The sequence below is a fragment of the Rattus rattus genome, chromosome 3 (assembly GCF_011064425.1).
Source record: "Rattus rattus isolate New Zealand chromosome 3, Rrattus_CSIRO_v1, whole genome shotgun sequence".
Classification (NCBI taxonomy): domain Eukaryota; kingdom Metazoa; phylum Chordata; class Mammalia; order Rodentia; family Muridae; genus Rattus; species Rattus rattus.
Window position 1 is genome coordinate 38,750,311 of NC_046156.1, and position 20,412 is coordinate 38,770,722.

Genomic DNA, 20,412 nt, shown 5'->3' on the forward strand with positions numbered 1-20,412 from the left:
ATCCTTTAAAATTTTTTTATTGTGTATTTATTTGTTTGTATGGTATGGCATCCATATATGTGTGTGTGTATGTGTGTGTGTGTGTGTGTATGTATGTATGTATGTATGTATGTATGTATGTATGTATGTAGTGTGTTCCATGGTCTCTGTGTGGAGCTCAGAGGAAACTCTAAGGAGTCAGTTCTTTCCTTCTACCATGTGGGTCCTAGGGATCAAACTTAGGTCCTTGGGGACCTAAGTACTTTTACTGCTGAGTCATCCATCTAGTTGCTCTGTTACCATTGTCCTAAACTGCACTTGTATTTCACTTCTGAAGGCCACGGATTGCCTATGGTTTGGTGGTGAAAATCTTGACTAAATGTTCTCCCCCTAGGTGAACTTCATTTTACTTAATTTTGTCAAAAGATCATTAGCTGTTTTGAATCATTGGAAATCTAGATCTGGCTGACCCCGGTGTCCTGAGTTTCACTTCCAGACCTCTTGAGATATAACCACCGCTGATGGATTGATATTAAAAACACCTAAGCACGTCTTTGCTCTTTGTGACTGTTTAAACCTGTTGTTTATGGAAAGTTTTCATCAACGTTGGCTTTACTAATTTATGCTTGCCCACACGTACATGCTGCGTATCTCCCATTGCCTCTTTCTGGGAGTCCTGGCTCTTCTCCATACGTATCTTTTCCTCTGCCCTATTACTGTTCTGGGAGACTGTCCTGGGAGCACTTGTTCCTGCCTTCTAGATTATGATACAGCAGGAGAGTATGGCTTCTGCTGGCCCTTCCTGTGAAGTTGTCGGGTTTCAGTGTCTTCCCTTCACAGGAGGACGCAGGTCCTGGTAGATGAGTTGCTTTGCCCATCTTTGCTGTCCTGCTTGTAGCAGTTGGTATGGCACTGCTCATAGTTGTCTCCCTCTCCATATGCTCATCCTCATAACTCAATCTGAGTAAATGCTCTTGTATTTGGCAGACTTGAGTGTGTGCTTTGTTCCTGTCTGGACTTTGAGTAATACTGTTTGTATCAGAGTCTTTTCCCTCCACATTTCATGTCAAGATGTGGCATTACCCATGTTTTTAATCATCTTAATTCTCAGGAGGGGAAAATGGCATCTTGTTTTAATTTATATTTCTTTGATTATTATTGAGTTTGAACATCTGTTCATATGTTAATTGGCCATTTGCATATTTCTGTTAATTGCTTGTTAATATTCTTTGCCCATTTTTCTTTTGGGTGATCCCTCTCTTTTTCGATTCACATTATGAGTGGAATATTTTCTCCTATAATATTTCCCGACGGATTGCTGTTACTTTAAGTGAAAACCATTGATTTTTATATTTTGCTGTTTACTTCCGTTCTAATAGATTTATTTGATTCTCTTGAATTTTTCTCCCATTATTTTCAAAGAGTGATAGGGCTTCCCCTTCTCTTCCAGGTGATGCCAGGAGTCTTTATGTTGTTTTATTGCCTTGACTTGATCCTTCGAGATGTTGCTGGACCACAGTGGGATTATGGGTATTACTTGGCAGCTGTGAACATCCTGGGGCTCTTTGTCTCACCCCTAGCTCTTTCCAGAGTGTGACTCACAGAATGCTACCACAGACCTGCTGTCTTCCAAAAGCTCAGAGTCACTGAGAAAGCACTACACGGCCTTAGAGAGAGCCAGTGCACACGGACGTGTTAAAGACTCCGAGAGCTTCCTTGCTGTTTCTGCCCTTGCCTAATCTAGTTATGGTCCTGAATTTTATGCAGCGCATTATCAGTTCAATATTAGCATAGGTCCTGGAGGGCCAAAGTATAAACAAAAACTGTTTTGCAATGACATAGCTAAACTACTGTGTTTATGCAGAGAGTCTGGCTGACTCTGTCTACCTGTTCTCTGATTACTGCAGAGCATGAGTGGAGATAGCGTACACCTCAGGAATCACACACAGCATCCTACATTTGGCCGTATTTTCCCTTCAAAAGAAGCACTCAGAGGGAAAAGCTGATTTACAAGGAAGGGTGAGTAAATAGGAACTCATGCTGTTCTTGCCTTTTTATCCTTTTTGCTTCCCTTTTTCTCTTTCTTCCCCTCTTTCCTTCCCTCTCCCCCTCCTACTCTCTCTCCTTTCCCCCTGCCTCCTCTTTCATAAACAAAACCTTAATAAGTAAAAAAAAAAAAATAAACTGTATCCATGGGGCCTGGGGAGACGGCTTGGTCTATGGAGAGCTTGACAAGCAAGCTCAAGGACCGGGGTTTAGATTCCCAACACCTCTATGGGCAAACATGGTGGTGTATGCACTGGATGGCAGAGACAGGAGGATCACTGGAGCTCAGGCCGGCCAGTCTAGCCAACTGGTGACTTTCAGTTTAAGTAAGAGACCCTGCCTCAAAATATAAGGTGGGGAGCCATAGAGGAAGGCACTGACTGTACACACATGTACTTACGTGTGCACACATGTAATCACCCTGCCCTACACACACCCACACCCACTCATACACCTGTAATCAAGTTACTTCCTTCTTAATCTCCTCTCCTTTCTTCCCTCCTCTCTTCTCTCCCTCCTTCTGTTCTTCCGGAGCTTGCTCTGGGGCCTCCAGAAAAATCTATCTCTGGTATTGCTCCTCCCCCATCTCAGTTATAAGCTGGAGGCTGCGCTTATCACTGGTTTGCTTTTTGAGATAAACTCATGTGTCCTTGACTGGCCTTGGATAGAGGTCTGCCTGGCTCTGCATCCTGAGGGCTGCGGTTAAAGGCTTGTGCTACTACCCTGCTCTTACTGTCATTTATAGGGACAGTTAACAGAGCTTGGGGCGGTGTGGAGGCATGTGATGCCAGCACGTAGGCAGTGAAGGAAGTAAGAAAGTGAGTGTGAGACCAGCCTGTGCCACATAGGACCTAAACAGAACAGAACAGAACAGAACAGAACAGAACAGAACAGAACAGAACAGAACAGAACAGAACAGAACCCAAAAGCAGGAAGGAAAAATAGAGCTGAAACCTGGCACAGCTACAACAACCAAAGGAAAAGGCTCTTGGTTGTATTAATTATTTGCTGCTGGGAATTTAATCTTTTGTATTAAAAATTAACATATAGGGCTCAGTGATTGAGGACACTTTCTGTTCTTGCAGAGAACTCAAGTTCAATTTTAGCTCCTACATTGCTGGCTCACAGTTGCCTGTTTCTCCAGCTCCAGGGCATCTGATACCCTCTTCTGGCCTCTGCATGGATGTGTCTTTATGCACATATCCACACTCAGATACATATCCACACTCAGATACATATCCACACTCAGATACATATCCACACTCAGATACATATCCACACTCAGATACAGATACATATCCACACTCAGATACATATCCACACTCAGATACATATCCACACTCAGATACATATCCACACTCAGATACATATCCACACTCAGATACATATCCACACTCAGATACATATCCACACTCAGATGCATATTCACAGTCAGATGCATATCCACACTCAGATACATATCCATACTCAGAAACATATCCACACTCAGATACATATCCATACTCAGAAACATATCCATACTCAGATACATATCCACACTCAGATACATACACATAATTAAAAATAAATTGTTAAAAATGTAGCAGATATATACTACTAACTCATAACACTATATGTTTTTATGGGTTAAATGCAATGTTTCAGTAAATGTATCCATCAGGCCAGGGATCTGACACGCCCATTACCACAACCATTATTATTTCACTGTGTTGGGAATATTATTTTCTACTGGATAGTGTGAAATCGACAATTAGCTTCTTTCACCCATATTTACCTGCTGTACTATAGAAACTTAGTTGGCCCTCTTACACCAATCTTTAGTTTCCTCATGTAAGTGAGAATATCCAGTCTTTGTTTCTCTGAGGCACTCACTTTTAACTGTTAGAATTCAAGTGAAATTACACCCCAATACAGAACTGGGGGTGAAATCCTGCGAAGATCCCGGGAGAGCTTAAGAGTCCTTTTCAGGATGGCCACAAACTCTTCCTTTTTATTTGCTGGATTTTCTAACCGAATCCACCATTCCTGGGACAGTTAAGAATAAGAAACTATCTTTTACTCAATTTGACTTTGCATTTCCTTGAATTATGGTCTGGAGACAGCCTCCCCTTTGTCACTTGGAACTGATGGCGAGAACCTTCAACGACGTTGACAAGGCACAGACCATCTTCTGCAGAATGTCCCCAAATGCCTTGCCTACATTTGCTTTCTCTTTCAATGAAATCCCTTAGAGAGTTTAAAAATAGCCAACATTTATTAAATAGACTTCCCGTTTTATTTAATTGCTAGGATAGGGAAATACTTTGGTTTGGGGGTTACATTTCAGTGAAACCTTTTAGCTACACTGACAGGGTAAACCATATATTTATTATGTAAATTCCTCTTCAGAATAAATCTGATCCCTAGGCATCACCTGAACCCGATGTGTAAAGTATTCTTAGGAGACAACTCACTTGTGAGGAGATCCCCTATGTAGTAAATGAAGAGAGATCTTCTTATGCAGTGAATAAAGGGACCATGAGATGGGCTTGTTTAGAATTTACTTGATTTCCAGATTATCAGGAGACGGACACACTTACAAGATCGGCAAACCTTTAACAGCAGAAGGAAAGGCTCTTCTTGGTGGTGTCTGAAATTTATCTTTTTATTTTATTTTATTTTATTTATTTTTTTTTTATCTTGAGACAAGGTCTGAAAATGTAGACCAGTTAAATTCCCAGAGATCTAGCTATCTATCTCTGTACTCCCAGTGCTGGGATTAAAGGTGTGTGTCATCACACTTGGCTTGAAATGCCCTTGATTTTCCATCCTTCTTTCCTGACAGGGTCTAACTATGTAGTCCAGGCTGGCCTTGAACTCTCTTGCCTCAGCCTCCCGAGGGCTGGGTTATAGGTGCTAGTGGCTGTATCCAGCTTAGAATGTCTACAGTTACCTCAGTTGGTGAAATTTATGAGTGCTAAGTCATGGTTCTAGGTCATTCTGAAATGACAGAAACTCAGTGACACTTTAATTTAGTATTTATTCCACCATTTTGATCTTATGCTTATTGAAAGTTAAACTTTAAAAATTTTGAATTTTCAGACTGAAGAGGCGTCCTCTCAGAGTTAAAAGCTGTTCTTGCAGAGGACTGGAGTTGTGTTCCCAACACCTACAGGGTGGCTCAAAAATCACCTGTAACTCCAGTCTCAGGGGATCTGATGCCTTCCTCTGACCTCTTTAGACACAAGGCATATATGTGATACATAGATGTATATTCAGGAAAAACACTCATACATGCAAAAATAAAAACAAATTACCAAAACATGAATTTTGAATGCCAGTCTCTAAAAGTCAAGATCCATGACATTATCTTAAGTAGAATGTTTCTTCTAATGTAACAGGGTTGAGAGTGGGGTCTGGCAGAATGCTCTCTCTCTCTCTCTCTCTCTCTCTCTCTCTCTCTCTCCCCCTCTCCCTCCCTCCCTCCCTCTCCCCCTCTCTTTCAGAAACAGGATAAGAGGAAAAATTCATTATTGCTAATGAATTCAGAAATTTTACTTACTGGAAGCAGTCAAGTGGTCTGGTACAAAAATACACATTGCATTTATGAACCATAACATTACTAGGTTTGTAATATAAGAGCTGCTAAATATATTTTGAATATCACAAAGAGCGGGTTTCTTGCCTGGAGCATGGTCTCTGTGATAGTCTTCATCTCATATTCTTATCTTATTCATGAGGAGCAGTGAATCTCAATAAAACCCACGGATTGTGTTCTGTTTAAAGGCTCCTTACTGAACCAATATGTTCACAGATAAGATCAATAATATATGTGTAAACCTTTGAAATTGGGATTGAAGAGGAAGCTGCCCTAATAAAACTGTGCGACTGAATTTTATACAACATATAGCAGCTTTTTAATTTTATATTCAGGTCCCCAAAGGACCAAGAGATAAACAGCACATCTGCAGCCTTCTGGATTAAACTGTGACGGTCTCATGCAGCAGCCTAAGAGCGCTTAAGTTTTATGTGTTGGAGGACTGTTACCTAATGTTCGCCCATTCCCACTCTTTGTTAAGAGCCTTTGTTGAACGGTAAAGTTTCAAATGAAAACTTTTGTGTTTACGCCTATTTACTCGAGCCCTAAAGATGCTGGGAGAAGTGGTGTAGGTCTGCAGCGTGTTTCATTCATTGCCTTAAAAGAAAAACATTCATTTTTATAGCCTCGGTATCTAATGCTGTGTTTATAAGGGCCATCAGTTATGGAGCCATGTAAGTGCTAAATTCCTTTTGAAGCTTTCAAGAGGTATTTTAATTAAGTTTTCAAAATTGCTTTTGGATCATATTCACGATTCTTTGGTGCTTTATTTCCATTAGCAAAATAGTAATTAAAATTAAAATTTAAAAGAAGTAACCACAGTGGGTCATCCTTTTATTAACTTGAGATAGATAATGAACCTGTCCTATATAAAGAGGAAGGCAGATCTGCAGAGAGACTGGGGCCGGTGTATTTTAATTAAGGTAATCCTTATTTACACCTAACAAGCCGCATTGCTACTTGGAAATTTAAGATCTTAGCGATGCACATTAGCACAGCACCCCGACAAATCTAATAGAGACTCAGCACTCGTGTTTTAAGGGGAAATTTCATCATAAATTAAGAGCATTCACGTAGCAAATTTCAAGGATGTTATTCTTTGCAGTGTTTTTCCATAATTAAGGAAGACATCGCACATTAAAGTTTTATAATTTTTTTGTGGTGCTAGAATGCACTCTCTTTGTTATTAAACCCAGCCTCAGTTTTAGCTGTGCATGACCCCATGGAAAAAAAAAAAAACCCTGCTTTAATAAACACGTAATGAATGAACTGGCACTTGATGTCCCCCCTCCCCGCTTAAATGTGAGCCATGGCGTGTGTGTTTACGGAATGTTTAAGCATGCAAAATACAACTCCGAAGATATCTATTTGGTTGGACGGAGAGTTTTCAATCATTTAAAAAGTAGGCCAAAGAGACTAACCCCAACCACACTGGTAAACAGCTATGAGCTGCAACGTCCATAAATGAAGAGTTCACTAATTAGGGTGTGCATAGAAGCCTTCCTTCAGTTAAATGTTTACAGTATTAGTATCTACTCCAGTTAGTTAAAGGAATTAAATAATCTATTTTAATTAAGAACGACAACTTTATTCTCAAGGTTCCTTTTATTTTGATGGCTAATAAGATAATTTCATCCCTTGCCTGGTACTGATCTAGAGAGATGATCTTAGGGAAATGGTTCAGGGAAAGTTTCCACAGTGGACTTTTTCTTGAGGTCACATGCGTTAGTGACTTCTGATGACCTCTGTCATTTAGACACCTTCACCTGGGAGTGACTTAGGTGCAAAGAGCTACACTCTTCTCATTATCTTCAAAGTTAACAAAATGCCTTTGCTAGTCCAGCCACAAGGGAATGACCGAAAACATTTGTGTGTGTGTGTGTGTGTGTGTGTGTGTGTGTGTTTTGAAAAGTTTCTTATCAGTGGGGAATACAAGGTTTATTTAAGAACCATTTAATGCATTTCAGAGGGGTAAGCAGGGTCGTCTGCATTCTTGCTCCTTTTCAATTCAGTGCTTCATCAATTTAAACAGGAATTTGAAGGTATCCGGTTGCTTACTTTAATCATTTTGGAGCCAGGACAGAAGGTATCATTTTATCCTCTTCTTATAAACTGACAGATTCTCCCAGTATTCAAATCTATCTTCATTACTCAACATCGGTTAAAAGTCTGATAATTACAACACATTAGATTTGGTTTATCTCACAGATAATAGTAATTAAGTGATATTCAAATTCTTTCTTCTTTAGAAGGAACTGAAGTGAAGATGACAGGTGCCTGAGGACTTTCAGTTGTGAGTTCAAACCTCCGTATTCTTATTACTGCATGGCTGATTCCTGGCCTCACTGTCTACACGTGCACACTGGATATAATGTTGCAAGGCATGGTTGTTTAAATAAGAATGGCCCCTATAGGCTCATAGATTTGCACTTGGTCACCTAGCTGTGGTGAAAGGATTAGGAGGTAACCTTGTTGGAGGTAGTGTGTCACTTGGGGTAATCTTTGAGGTTTCAGAAGCCCATGAGAAGCCCAGAGTCTCTTCCTTCCTGCTGCCTTTGGATCCAGATGTGGAACTCTCAGATACTGTGTCTGCCTGCGTGCCGCCATGCTCCCTGCCGTGAAGATAATGGGCTAAACCTCTGAAACTCTAAGCAATCCCCAATTAAATGCTTTCTTTTGTAAGAATTGTTGTAGTCACAGTATCTCTTTGCATTAAGGCATAGGTTAAGTATTTCTTGTTTTTCCTCACATTAAGAGGGTATATTAATTTGGAAACTTACCTTTAGGGGTAAAGGTTATGGTGCATTCTTCTTCCTGTTTTTTGCTGACACCATTGACCTCCACCCTCACATTACTCATGAGTTGAAGATCTAAAAGGATGAATGTGGGGAAATACTAAATAATGTAAAACGAATAGGCAAAGGAGAAATCACTGGAGTTATGCAGCCAGCGGATGAATGGAGGATTCTGTGTTGGGGAGAACACCGAGTCAGTCAAGGGCAGCCCACAATTGACATAGTACCAGAGAATGGGTCTTAAGGTAGAAGCACTTTCAGAACATTTTTCTCTTTGGAGTGTAGGTTTTAGATGCTCAGTAAAACTTAGTTGTGAGAAACTGGTCAACTAGGTTCCAAATGGAAAGCAACCACATTTGCCTTCCCATATGACTGTAAGCTAAAAATGGTACCCAAGACCTCACCACCTGGCAGTGCACTCCACGTATCAAGTAATAATCTGCTTTGACATTTCATCATTCATCTTTTTGAGACAGGGCCTCTCTACATAGCCTTGGCTGTCCTGGAACTCCCTATGTAGACTGTGCTGGCCTTGAGTTCAGAGATCCACCTGACTTTGCCTCTCAAGTGACACATGGGCTACCACACCCAACTACCACATCTTTGTTACCCTATTTAATTATTACCACAATCTCATGATCCGGGCCTTTATGGAGGTGCCCATTTTACTTGTTGAGAACAACAAGGTGTAAAGAAGATAATAGTCCACACGAGGAGGCCACAATCCAGGCTACCTGGTGGCTGGCTGCTGGCTTTCTTGCTTTTCAGCTATACATATTCTGTGGGCCAAGGAGAGCTGGCCTACAGTCAGGTAAAGAGACTGCATTATGGTAGCTGTAGTAGAGAGACCCTGTGGGGGAGGACACAAGGAGAGCAGTCATCTGTGAGGTGCCCTGGAGGATACTCGCTTGTGTCACCATAGAGAACCACAACTATCAACTGTCCTCATTTGCTCAGACAGCCATTGTTTAAAACTCAAGCTCTGCTTCATGCTCAGGCATCTTGGTGGCCTAGCATGTTCCAAGTATGTGTGGTACAGGTTTTACTCTTATGTCTGCAAACAGTTACGGATTATACTCCTGATGTGCCCCTGTTCCCACATGACTAAAAGCTAAGTATCTTTATGTGGGTGGAAGCATTCTTATGGTCTAGTTATTTGTCCACAATCCCTCTGAAGACACAATTTAACAGATACTAATGGTGTAGCTGACTTCGGAAGGACAGTCCTAAGAATGGACTTTCATGTAGAAGTAGGTGAGGGGTCTATTTATTCACTTTAATAAATACTTATGTAATATTTCTGCATGGCAGGCTCTGCCTGGGTGAAGGAAGTAATTTTATTTATTCCTCCTTTTTTCGGTGTTTGTGTGAGAGAACATATAGGGTTGGTATGTGTGTATGTGGCGTATGAACACCCAGGGTGGGTGTACCTGTTTATGTGCATGCTCACTGTTTATGTGCACGCGCGCAGGCCTGAGGAAGCCATTTGATGTCTGACTCTACTATTCTTCACTGTACACTTTTGAGACAGGGGCTGTAATTGAACCTGGATCTAGGCTGATGGCTTTGAAGATCTGGGATCTCTTGCCTTTGCTCTTCATAACACGTGTGTCACAGTCATGTAGGCAACTGTGCCCAGCTTTTTATGTGGGTGCCGGGATCTGAACTTAGGCCCTCTTGCTTGTATAGCAAGTATACTTACCTGTGTCATCATACCTGAGGTCCCAACCACCTAGCTATCTGCTTTTTGAGACAGTCTTTCTCTGTAGCTCTGGTGGGCCTGAAATTTGCTGTGCAGTGCAGGTTGGTTTTGAACTCGCGGTGCTCTTTCTCCCTCCTCCCGCCTCCTAAAGGCTGGGACGACAGGCACACGTCCCTAAGTCTGGCTTCACTTTAATGACTGATGACCTATGAGTGGAGGCTCTTGGCAATGTTGTATTAAGATGGATTGTAACTCTAGGCCAGCACAAATGTATCAGGGGTTGGGAGAGTGGATGACAAGTAGACTATGTGTTTGCTGTTGATTCTGTATCACACACTACAACCTGAGTCCTAACGTACATCATCCTACATAAGACCCTCACTATTTTTTAAAAGTGCTTTGGGGATGTTGACTGTTCTGGATTATTCTTTATTATATTAAATATTTCTGTGTAGTAACATCTTACATTACATGATGTTTTGGCATAGTTTAGTTTATCTCACCTATAACTATGCCATTTTCTTTTTTTTTTTTTAACTATGCCATTTTCAAGGGGGGAAATCATTATTTTCAGAAATATAACAAAGTCATTGTCCTTGTCTTTTAGATATTTATGGTTTAAAACAGTATCCAGCCAGGGGTACATAGTAAGACCCTGTCTCAAAACAACAACAACAACAACCACCAAAGCCACAAAACAAAGGAATAATTAAACCAGACAGTCCTAAGACCGAAGGAAGAGACAACGTAGTCATTACAGATACAAGATTAGGCACAATCTGGATAAGACACTTTACATGTGTGTTTAATCAGCATGTGTGTCAGTAATTTTTGTATTGCTTTTTTTTTTCCTTCAAAACCAGAAAGGACTAATGGTTCAATTATTCTGGGGAAGGAGCAAACACGTCCCGAAACCACGCAGCTCTTTACACTGCTCCCCCTTCCTCTTAGTACTGTCACGCTCTTATCTGTGATTGCTATTCTAAAATATTAACCTTTAAAAATTCATCGCACAGTTGGTCATAGCCCTGCAATCTGCCAGATTGCAGCATTATGAATGTTTATAAGTTTTGGGGAAATCCCCAAATGAGTCTGCTAAAGTCTCCGAAGAGAAAGAAATTCAAATCACTGTTTCTCCTTCTGGCTTTGCTCGCAAACAGAAGAGAACAGTCTAAAAGCAAATGCTCGGAGACGAGCCATCAGGGGGCCAGCGGACGTGGTAGCCCAGTTCTGCCTTGCTGAACACCAGCCCGAGTGAGCCCAGCCATCAGTCACCATGAGGTGTCTCGGTGTCTGAGGAGCATTTGTGTGAACTCTCTGTTGAAAGCATTGACAGTGTTCCATTAGTAATGAATTATGGGTGTAATTTCATTAATTTCTTCACCTCAGTCAGTGCATATTAGTGTAAGTTACTCAACCAAATATCAAAGGGATCTGCATTTCAACCTTTCAGTCTTTTACTGCGTAGCCAGAAAGAGGGGAAAAAAAATAAATGAATGTAGCATTTCTTTAAAAAAAAAAAAACGACTGAAGATAAGGAACGGACATAATTTTTCCTGTTTTTAATTTAATAGCAGGTTTATAGTTTTATGCAAAACCATTCACATTACATTTGACCCTCTGGGAACTGCTTTTTTTTTTCTTCCTGTGGATATAATTTTGAGTCTTTAATAATCTGTTGTTAAATCCAGTCTGAGTTTGATTAATGAATTGTGACGAACCAGCACATTAATTTGCAGGTTTGTTCTAATGCCCTAAAAGGCTTCTTTGTTGCCGATGTTATTAGTGCTCGACTCTGCAGGCAGGGCCATTGGATGGCAGTGTGCCCCAAATAATGGGCCGCTCCAATCAATGCTGCGCTCTGATGAGGTAGCCCCAGTAACAACTGTGGAGCGATGTCATAGGAAAATAAAGTCCTGAGCTATCCCAGAGCCCTGAAATGGAGGCCGAGGATCCCAGGGTGTGGGGTGGGTGTCTCCGGCTGAAACTCAGAGGAGTTTATAAATTTGAGTGGGAACAAAAAACAAAAATAAAACAACAATAAAAAACAAAACAAAAACAAAACAAAACAAAACAAAAACAAAACAAAACAAAACCAAACTTCCTTCTCAGTAGCCTGTAGCAGAATGTAATGTTAAGTTGCGTAATCAACAGTCATCAGGCCATTGGATCATTCATCACGCTTGTGACTTTGTCAGCTCAGGAAACTGTGGCTATTTTCAGAGTATGTCTGATAACCTCGACACATTGCTTTTGCCTCTTACGACCTCACAACTGCAGTAGTATTAGGACAACCCCCCAGCTTGTTATTAATGTAATCAATTGGTACCCATACTATGTCTCTACTAAAAAAATACAAAATCATAATGCGTAGGTATTTGAGGGCCTAATGATGATGAGGGCACATACTCCCCACCGTGAGGGCGAATCCTTTAGGGGGAATTGTCCTGCCATGTTTTCTTTGCAGGCAGATAGTTTGCATATCTCTCATGGCTGTTTAAACATGCCAGTGTGGCTAACCGATGTCACCGACAGAGCTGTGCTAACCCCCACCACCTTCCTCTCCTGAAGCAGCTGGAAGGTATGAACTATTTGTCTTATTCAGTGACATTTTCCAAGCACATATTCTATTACTCGACACACGGGAGGCACTTAGAAAATAATGAACACATGATGTCTTTAGGAGGAAATCAATTATTTTTTTTCTTCCTTTGAATGAATCTGGGCTTTAAAAATCATTTTTAAAAAATGAAATAAAATCTGGTATCCGCATTCTAAAGCTTTTATTGCCCCATAAAAGGCCTTTACAAGGCATTAGAAATGTTTATAGGAACCGATGCTAAGCGGTTTATTGTCCAGCAGCTCGGTTTATCAGGGCACTGTAGACGCTCATAACTGATTTATTTCAAAGCGCTGTTATAATTAAACAAAGAGAACTGGGATTTTCCAAATGCAAACACAGAATCAGAGAGACAAGAGAATTAGATGAAGGAGAAAGATTAGCATGTGGAATTTTGGGAGTGTGTGTGTGTGTGTGTGTGTGTGTGTGTGTGTGTGTCTCTGTGTGTGTGTGTGTGTGTGTGTGTGGTGTCACCGTGTGCAAAAAAGACCTAACCTGGTGAGACAGTCTTTAGGGCTGTAAGTTGCCTTAGAGATTATTTTTCAATTTAATTTAACAAGCATTGAAACTGAAGCACAAGGAGGTTAAATGACCAGTGACCTCCTAATTGCTAAATCCAATAAACCCTTCACAGACCTTATCTTATTTGACCACACCATTGCCTCCCTTGCTGTTTATCGCTTTCTGGTTCTCTGAGCACACACGTGAAGCTCTTTCTGCCACTCAGAACCCCGTTCTCTCCAATTCCTTCCCATCCCCTCCCTCCATGCTTCTCTCGGGAGGGCTCGTCTTTTACGTATGTCTGATCCCTGCTTCACAAAACCTTGTTCTAGTTCACTGCTTCTTAATATTTTCATTCCTACTTCCTTAAATAGCCTTTATAAAGTTACATCTCTACCTCATTTTCCCTCAGTTTTGTTCCTCTTGTCCCCTTTCTGGTAGAATTTCAATATCATAGATATAGTGCATATCTGTTTATATTTTGCCGATGATTGGGGAAAAAACCCATTATATATCTAAGGCTTTCCCCACGCTTATCAAACACTTCTTTCGAGTAGAGCTCGAATGTCACCAAGGACTTCTGTCTATAACCATTTCTCTGAGATGAAGTTCCAGTCTTCTCCATGGATGTTGCTTCCTCTCCAAGTTCTCGTGGCCATGACATTATTCTGTTCCTTTCACCTGCTTCTGACTACAGGGGAGCTCAGCACACATGTGCCGTTCTTGAGGGTGAACTGAGGCGAAGCTGTCTCTCCTTAGCTTTGGTCAGAAAGGACAAACCTTGCCAAATTCTGCTTGTGTGGTGAATCTCAGAATCTTTGATGGCAGATGCCGCAGCTGTCAATAGGGGTGGGTTTAAGGGCAGCATTGGCTGGCTGTAGGTCATGGGTGCATTTGTTGGTCTTATCCACATGTCTGTTGGAATATTAGTTTGGCCCAGTGTGTCCAGAAGCAGTATTTTAGGGGAAGATGTTACTTCTTCAACTCCTGTCTTGTGTTGCTGCATTTTATACTGACAGTCAAGGTCAATTAATCAATTTTTGCTTCCCATTTTTGGTGAGAACACAAATCTGAAAATTGTCATAACTTTGGGAAGATTAATTTTTAAGCATCATTACGCCATGCTACTTCCTTATATCTTTTTACCAGAGCCTTTCTGTGTCCTTATATTCAAAATGTAAAGCCCGCTCCATAAGAGGAACTGTTAGTTGGTACCATATCTGGCTGGGCCCTAGGCCCTAGGGGGAACTATTATTATTCTGCTGAATGGGTAGAGTGATCAACTGCGCCCTAAGTTCCTGTTTCTGTAGTCCTGGATTCTTGCATCTCTCAACCCTCAGTAGAGAAGTTTCCTTTCGGCAGTAGGTGGTGATTACAGAGATTCCCAACCGGACAACACGTAGAGAATAATAGAGTAAGTGAGACATTGATATCATACCCCGCATATGGGTCAGGGATCATCATGCAAGAAAGGCCAGAAGGATCGTAAGAGCCAGAGGGAGTAGATATCTGCAGCAAAACAGCGTTTGTCCAACCCGAGCAGTTGCACACATGAACTTACAATGGCAAATTGCAAGCATAAGACCTATACAAGATCAAGCCAGCCAAAATCCCAGCATGGACGGGGGAGGGGCGCACGAATTGCCATCTCTTTCTGAGGAGTTATTGGCAGATGACAGCTAAATGGGAGGGTGAGAGTCAGTTTTCTTTCCCTCAGGATGAGGACACTGAGACAAGACTCATGCGTCCATAGATGGTCCCATACTCTTGAAAATTCAGGCCACACTAAATTGTCCTGGTGGCTATTAAATTATAAAAAAAGGAAAGAGCACATGAAGTTGGGAGGGAGGTTTCAGGCAGTGGATAGGAGAGGACTAGGAGGAAGAGGGATTGAGACTAAATCAAGTACATTATTTGAACATATGACCACTGAGTAAAATATTTAATGAAAAGAAGGACCTTCAATATTTTTTTATTGTTCTGTTGGAATCAAATCTTTTTACAGTACTTCTTGATGTGAATAATATTTTCATTGAATACAGAAAGCTAAGTTGACAACAATTTCTTTCAGACTTTAAAGTATTTTGTTTTCTGGCGTCTGTGGTTTTGTCGAGAACGTATTTGAAGGTCATGTGCACATAACGTTCTCTTTTACCTGCTGTTCCTATAATTGCTATAATAGTCAGTTGGCTATCATTCTATGACGTCACCAGCAGTGTGTTTATCCTGATTTGGTTCTGACATCCTGCATGCCTTTTATGCGAGATTCTTAGTCTCTAATCTTTTCAAATGTGGCATTGGCTTGGATTTCCTTTCTAGTACACTTTTGGGGTTTCTGGTTCACTTACATTAGAATTCTGCCATCTCTCTCATGACTCTTGCATTTTCCTATGCATTTTCGCTTCTCTTTGTGGTGTTTGTAAGTGTGTGCTTGTGTAAGGATGAATGTGTGTATGAAGAACAGCGGGCAGCATAGGTGTCTTTCTTTTTAAGCACTGCCTGGTTTGTTGGGACAGTGTACCTCACGAGCCCAGAGCTTGCTAAGTTGGCTCAGATGGCTGCCCAGTCAGCTCCAAGAACCCTTCTGTGTCCATCCCCAATGAGGGTAGGGATTAAAAGAGTGTGACACCACACTTGGGTCTTTGCATATGGATTTGGGGAATTAAACCTGTGTCCTCATATTTGCAAGGCAAACTCCTTTTCATTGAGATATCTCTCCATTCTGAAGTGAATCGGACAACAAAATCATAAAGCCAACCTCTTCTCTCTCTCTCCATTTTTCTATTCAACAAATATTGATTAAAGTAGGTGCTGAGAGGACTCAGTGTCCAGGGAAGAAGTCTACCTTGCTGGAGGAAACAGGACGGAAGTATAAAACATAAAGGTTGTTGGTATTTTTGACGAGTGAATCAAACAGGCAATCAGGCATGTTTGGTTCTGACTCGTGGTGATTTTAGATAATTTCTCACATGCACGCCAGTGAATCCTGTTGTAGATACTTGGGATTTCTGTGTCAAACCTCTCTGACTATGGAGGGGGTTTTGAAAACCGGTCGATGTCTTACCTGTTATAGCTGGGATGGGAGTAAGGCGCGGTGGGAGGAAGCAAGACTCGAGAAGGAGGGGTGAGCAGTCTCCAGTCCTCTCTGCCTCCTAGGCTTCGCCTAGTGTCCGTTTGGAGAAGTATCTTCCTGATCCCCATTCTAGGGAAGATGTCAAACCAAGTGTTCAGGCACAATTTCATAGGAGGAGTTCCCCACTGATGTTTCTCCTCACCCTTATAAAAATCATTCTCATCGGAACATCTTGATCTGATTCAAGGTGCGTGATTGTGCAGACACTGTACATAAAGCAATCTGTGTCCTGACTGGTGATAAATTGATAATGACCCACCTGCCTAAGCCAGTCCACGGAGAGACAGTTAATATTGTGAAACTTCAATAAGGTCAGCTGTCAATGCGATAGATATCGCAGGTGAACACCCTGATCTCCCCTTGTAATCCTCGGAATCTCTGCTATCCATCACCCTATAATACAATTGTTTAGCAGGGAAATAGGCTCCTAAAAATCTCACCGTCCAAGTAAGCTTCAACAGCCGCGCTTCTAAACCCGCTGTCAGAATGCTATTTAACTATCAAATTTAGTGAGGGGTTATGAATTTACAGCAGTATTATAAAAGATTGAACGGTGTTCGCCTTTGTTTTTTTGGGCGATAAACAAGTCCCAGAAACACTCGCTCCCCCTTCCCTCTCAGCCAAGCATCTGAGTGGGGTGCTTTGGTCTTAAGTTTCCTTTCTCTGACAGGTGTAAATGTAGACTTTCAAAAGCTCGCCAGATTTTTCTACTGCTCAAACCTTAAGTGGTATAAAGAATTAGGTCAAGGAAGGTACAGCGTTATTTTTATAAACGGAAACAAAGGACAGGAAGCATAGATTGGTGGGAGAATGCTCACCTGCTCTGAGCTGGGCCTTGGGTTGGCTTCCCAGCAAAATAAGTAAATTAATGTAGAATTGTTAAAAGCAAGTACTCATGACATGTTATTGTTTTTCTTTTTAATTCAGGAAAAAGAATATTTATCTATTTATTTTTCTGTCTTTCACTTAGTTTCATTGCCTCAGTAACTCTTCCTACAGAACCTGTCTTCCTCAAACGCTGTCTTGAGAGTGGAACGCGCCGTGGTTCCAGTTAGCATTTCCCAGGTGTGACTGGGAAGGAGACGTTTGCTCTCTGCTTGGTATATTTTGAATTTATATGAACATTCTAATGAATGATCTTATTGTGCGTGGTTCAATTTCCCGGGGGAAGAGTTTTCTTCTATTTAATCTCAGGAAATAGGATCAGCTCTGCCAAGGTATTATAGAGCCTAAGGAAACACTTCCCGTATTTAAATTAAGAGCTGAAAGTTGCCTAAAGGGGTCTCGCTAATTAGAATTCCGGTGCAGTAAGCTTGGGAAGGTTGCAGACTCTACCTACATCCACCTCTCTTCTACTCCTGGTGGGAATTTTGAAGGGATTTTGCATAGTTTCCCTAGGCGATCAATTACAGACCCTCTTTTCCCAGTAATTTTTGAATTCATTATTCTTAAATATCAAAATGCATAAAGGAAAATATATCCTTTAAGCTATGGTGTAAGACACTCCGATTCAGCCAAAGGTTTCTCAGAGCTTAGAAAAAAATATCGAGGTTTTCTTGTCTTCATTCAGATTGGCTCTAGAATGAGAGTCACGTTCTTGGGGAAACTGACTTCTCTTCATGACACCAGCCTCCTTGAGGACAAGGACACGTGTATTACACACCCTGATTAGAGCTCTGGGCAGAGTGTTTTTATACAAATAGGCCTAGGGTATTTGTAATTAAATGTGATAATGTCTATTTTTCTTGAATGTTCCTCTCAGATATTTTAGAGAATTCTGGAAAAACGGGGAGAAAGGTCTCGTTGTGAGATGTGTTTCCAGAACTGTTCAGGCAATTTTCTTGTAACCAGTTTTCTTCCTGTCAGGACCTTCCTGGTGTCCATAGACTGCTGGGAGCTGGCAGAGCATTAGAATATATATATATATATATATATATATATATATATATATATATATATATATATATACACACACACATACACACACACATATATATATATATATATATATATATATATATATATATATATTACTTTATCCTAACTAACTTTAACCAAATGAACAGGAAAAAAAAAAAGGTAGCCAAGAATAATATTGGAAACAGCAACAGCCAGCAATACCTTTTTACGTGAACTATATTATTATTGTAAAAAATGAAAATCATACCTAACAAGATAAGCAAGCATTTTGTTTTGCATATTTCTTGGAGGCATTGAATAACCTTTCTAGATACAGCCATAAACAAGGACCGAATTGCGCTGAGAAGATCCAGTAATATTACTCTCTAACATTAGTCAAACCCTTAGATAAGCTATGTTCTTCTTCTTCTTCTTTTTTTCTCACCCTGTACAAGAATTTACTTGATCTTTCTGGGCAACATTGCACTTGACACTATGGCTAAAGTTTTACAGATGAAAAAGGCCGTTTTCATACTGTTAACTTACGGCTTAGGCAACAAGGTAGACGTTATCAATAGGGTTATTCCAGCCTGCCCTTTTGTTCTGCCAGTGTCCATTTGATTTTTACTGTGACAAAGTAAATACAACATACACCTATCTCCAGAAGAATTGTTTTTTCCTAGAAGAGATTCGACACCTGTCATTCCATAACTTCCCATTGTCCTTCTTTTCCAGTTTCCAAATACTTCACTTTCTGCCGCCATCAGTTTAACAGCCATAGGCCTCAAATGGCCAATATTCTGGGAATATTGTCTTCCAGGGCTGGATTACATTTTCAATTTTTAAAACTCAGTCATTTACTTTTATTTCACAGGTGACCATCTGTATTTATGTCTGAGATTTCAGCCCTGGGTATTTAAACTGTGTTAATTTTATAGTCATATAGGCATTGGGTTATTTAATAGCATCTCATCAGAGTCTTCCAAGATCTTGCCAGGGCATGGTGTATCCCATCTGCCTCCTAGTACCTCCTTCTCTTTGGTCATTGTACTTTTAGAAGTTTGAAGAGCTCACCAAGGTACCCCATTTCATTTAATGTTCCCAGGAAGTATTTATGTGCAGTATGGAATTCTATTAATGCGAAACTGTCATGGTGGTTTAACTGTAGCCCTGGCGGTCCTAGATCTTGTCCGTAGTTCAGCTGACCTCAAACTCAGAGACTAGCCTGCCTCTGCCTCCTCCCATGTGTCGGCATTAAAGGCGTGTGCCTGTACTACCCAGCAGAAATGAATTTTGACAGGTGACTCAAATCTATTTGACTTATAATTAGGGAAAGTGTTTTTTTTTTTTTTTCCAATTTCTTTCACCAAGAATTTCCCGCCCATCTCCACTAACTGGATTTTATATGGGTAGTGGTAGAGTCAGCAATTCAGATCTCTAAGGCTATTTGTAAGAGGGAGAACAGAAAGACAAGTGGTAGATGAAGAAAAATGGTTTCCCTGAAGCCTTTATTTTATATGAGAAAGACTGGATTCCCCAGTGGGACCTACTGAGGGATGATGGAATGTTCCTGAAAAGGTCTGTGTGCAGCTCTCCCCAGGAAAGCCACCGGCAGGAGTTGGTCCCTCTTCCCACCTGGACTCGTGCAGCTTTGGGAGGGCAGCCCTCCTCTGCCCTGCTCAGCATCTTTTAGATTTTTTTTTTGGTGGTCACAGATCACTGGAAGCTAACATTTGTCTCTATTTCTTTAGGCCAAGCAAGGGTTTGCTTTTCTTTGTTTTAGGAATTACCCTGTGGACATAAACAGCTGTTGATTAGCGTGATAGAGGAAGGATAGTTATTAAGTTCCTTTGTTTGAATTCTCATTTTTTTGAAAATGATTTGTCTTAAACACTCAACTTCAAATATCGGATCTATATTCCATAAACTCAAGCCTACTGAGCTTGGACCATTATTTCCACTGCACACTGGGATATGTAGGAAAAGGTACGTAGCAAATTGTGGAGAATAGCTTACTTAGTAACTTTCTGGATGGAAAATGTATTGTCAAAAATTATCCTAAAAGAACAAATGACCTACGATTCTTCACCAAATCAATAGCTCTTATTTTGATAATACTACTGAGATGAAGAAGACTCTTAGATCAACAGTTCTTTTGTG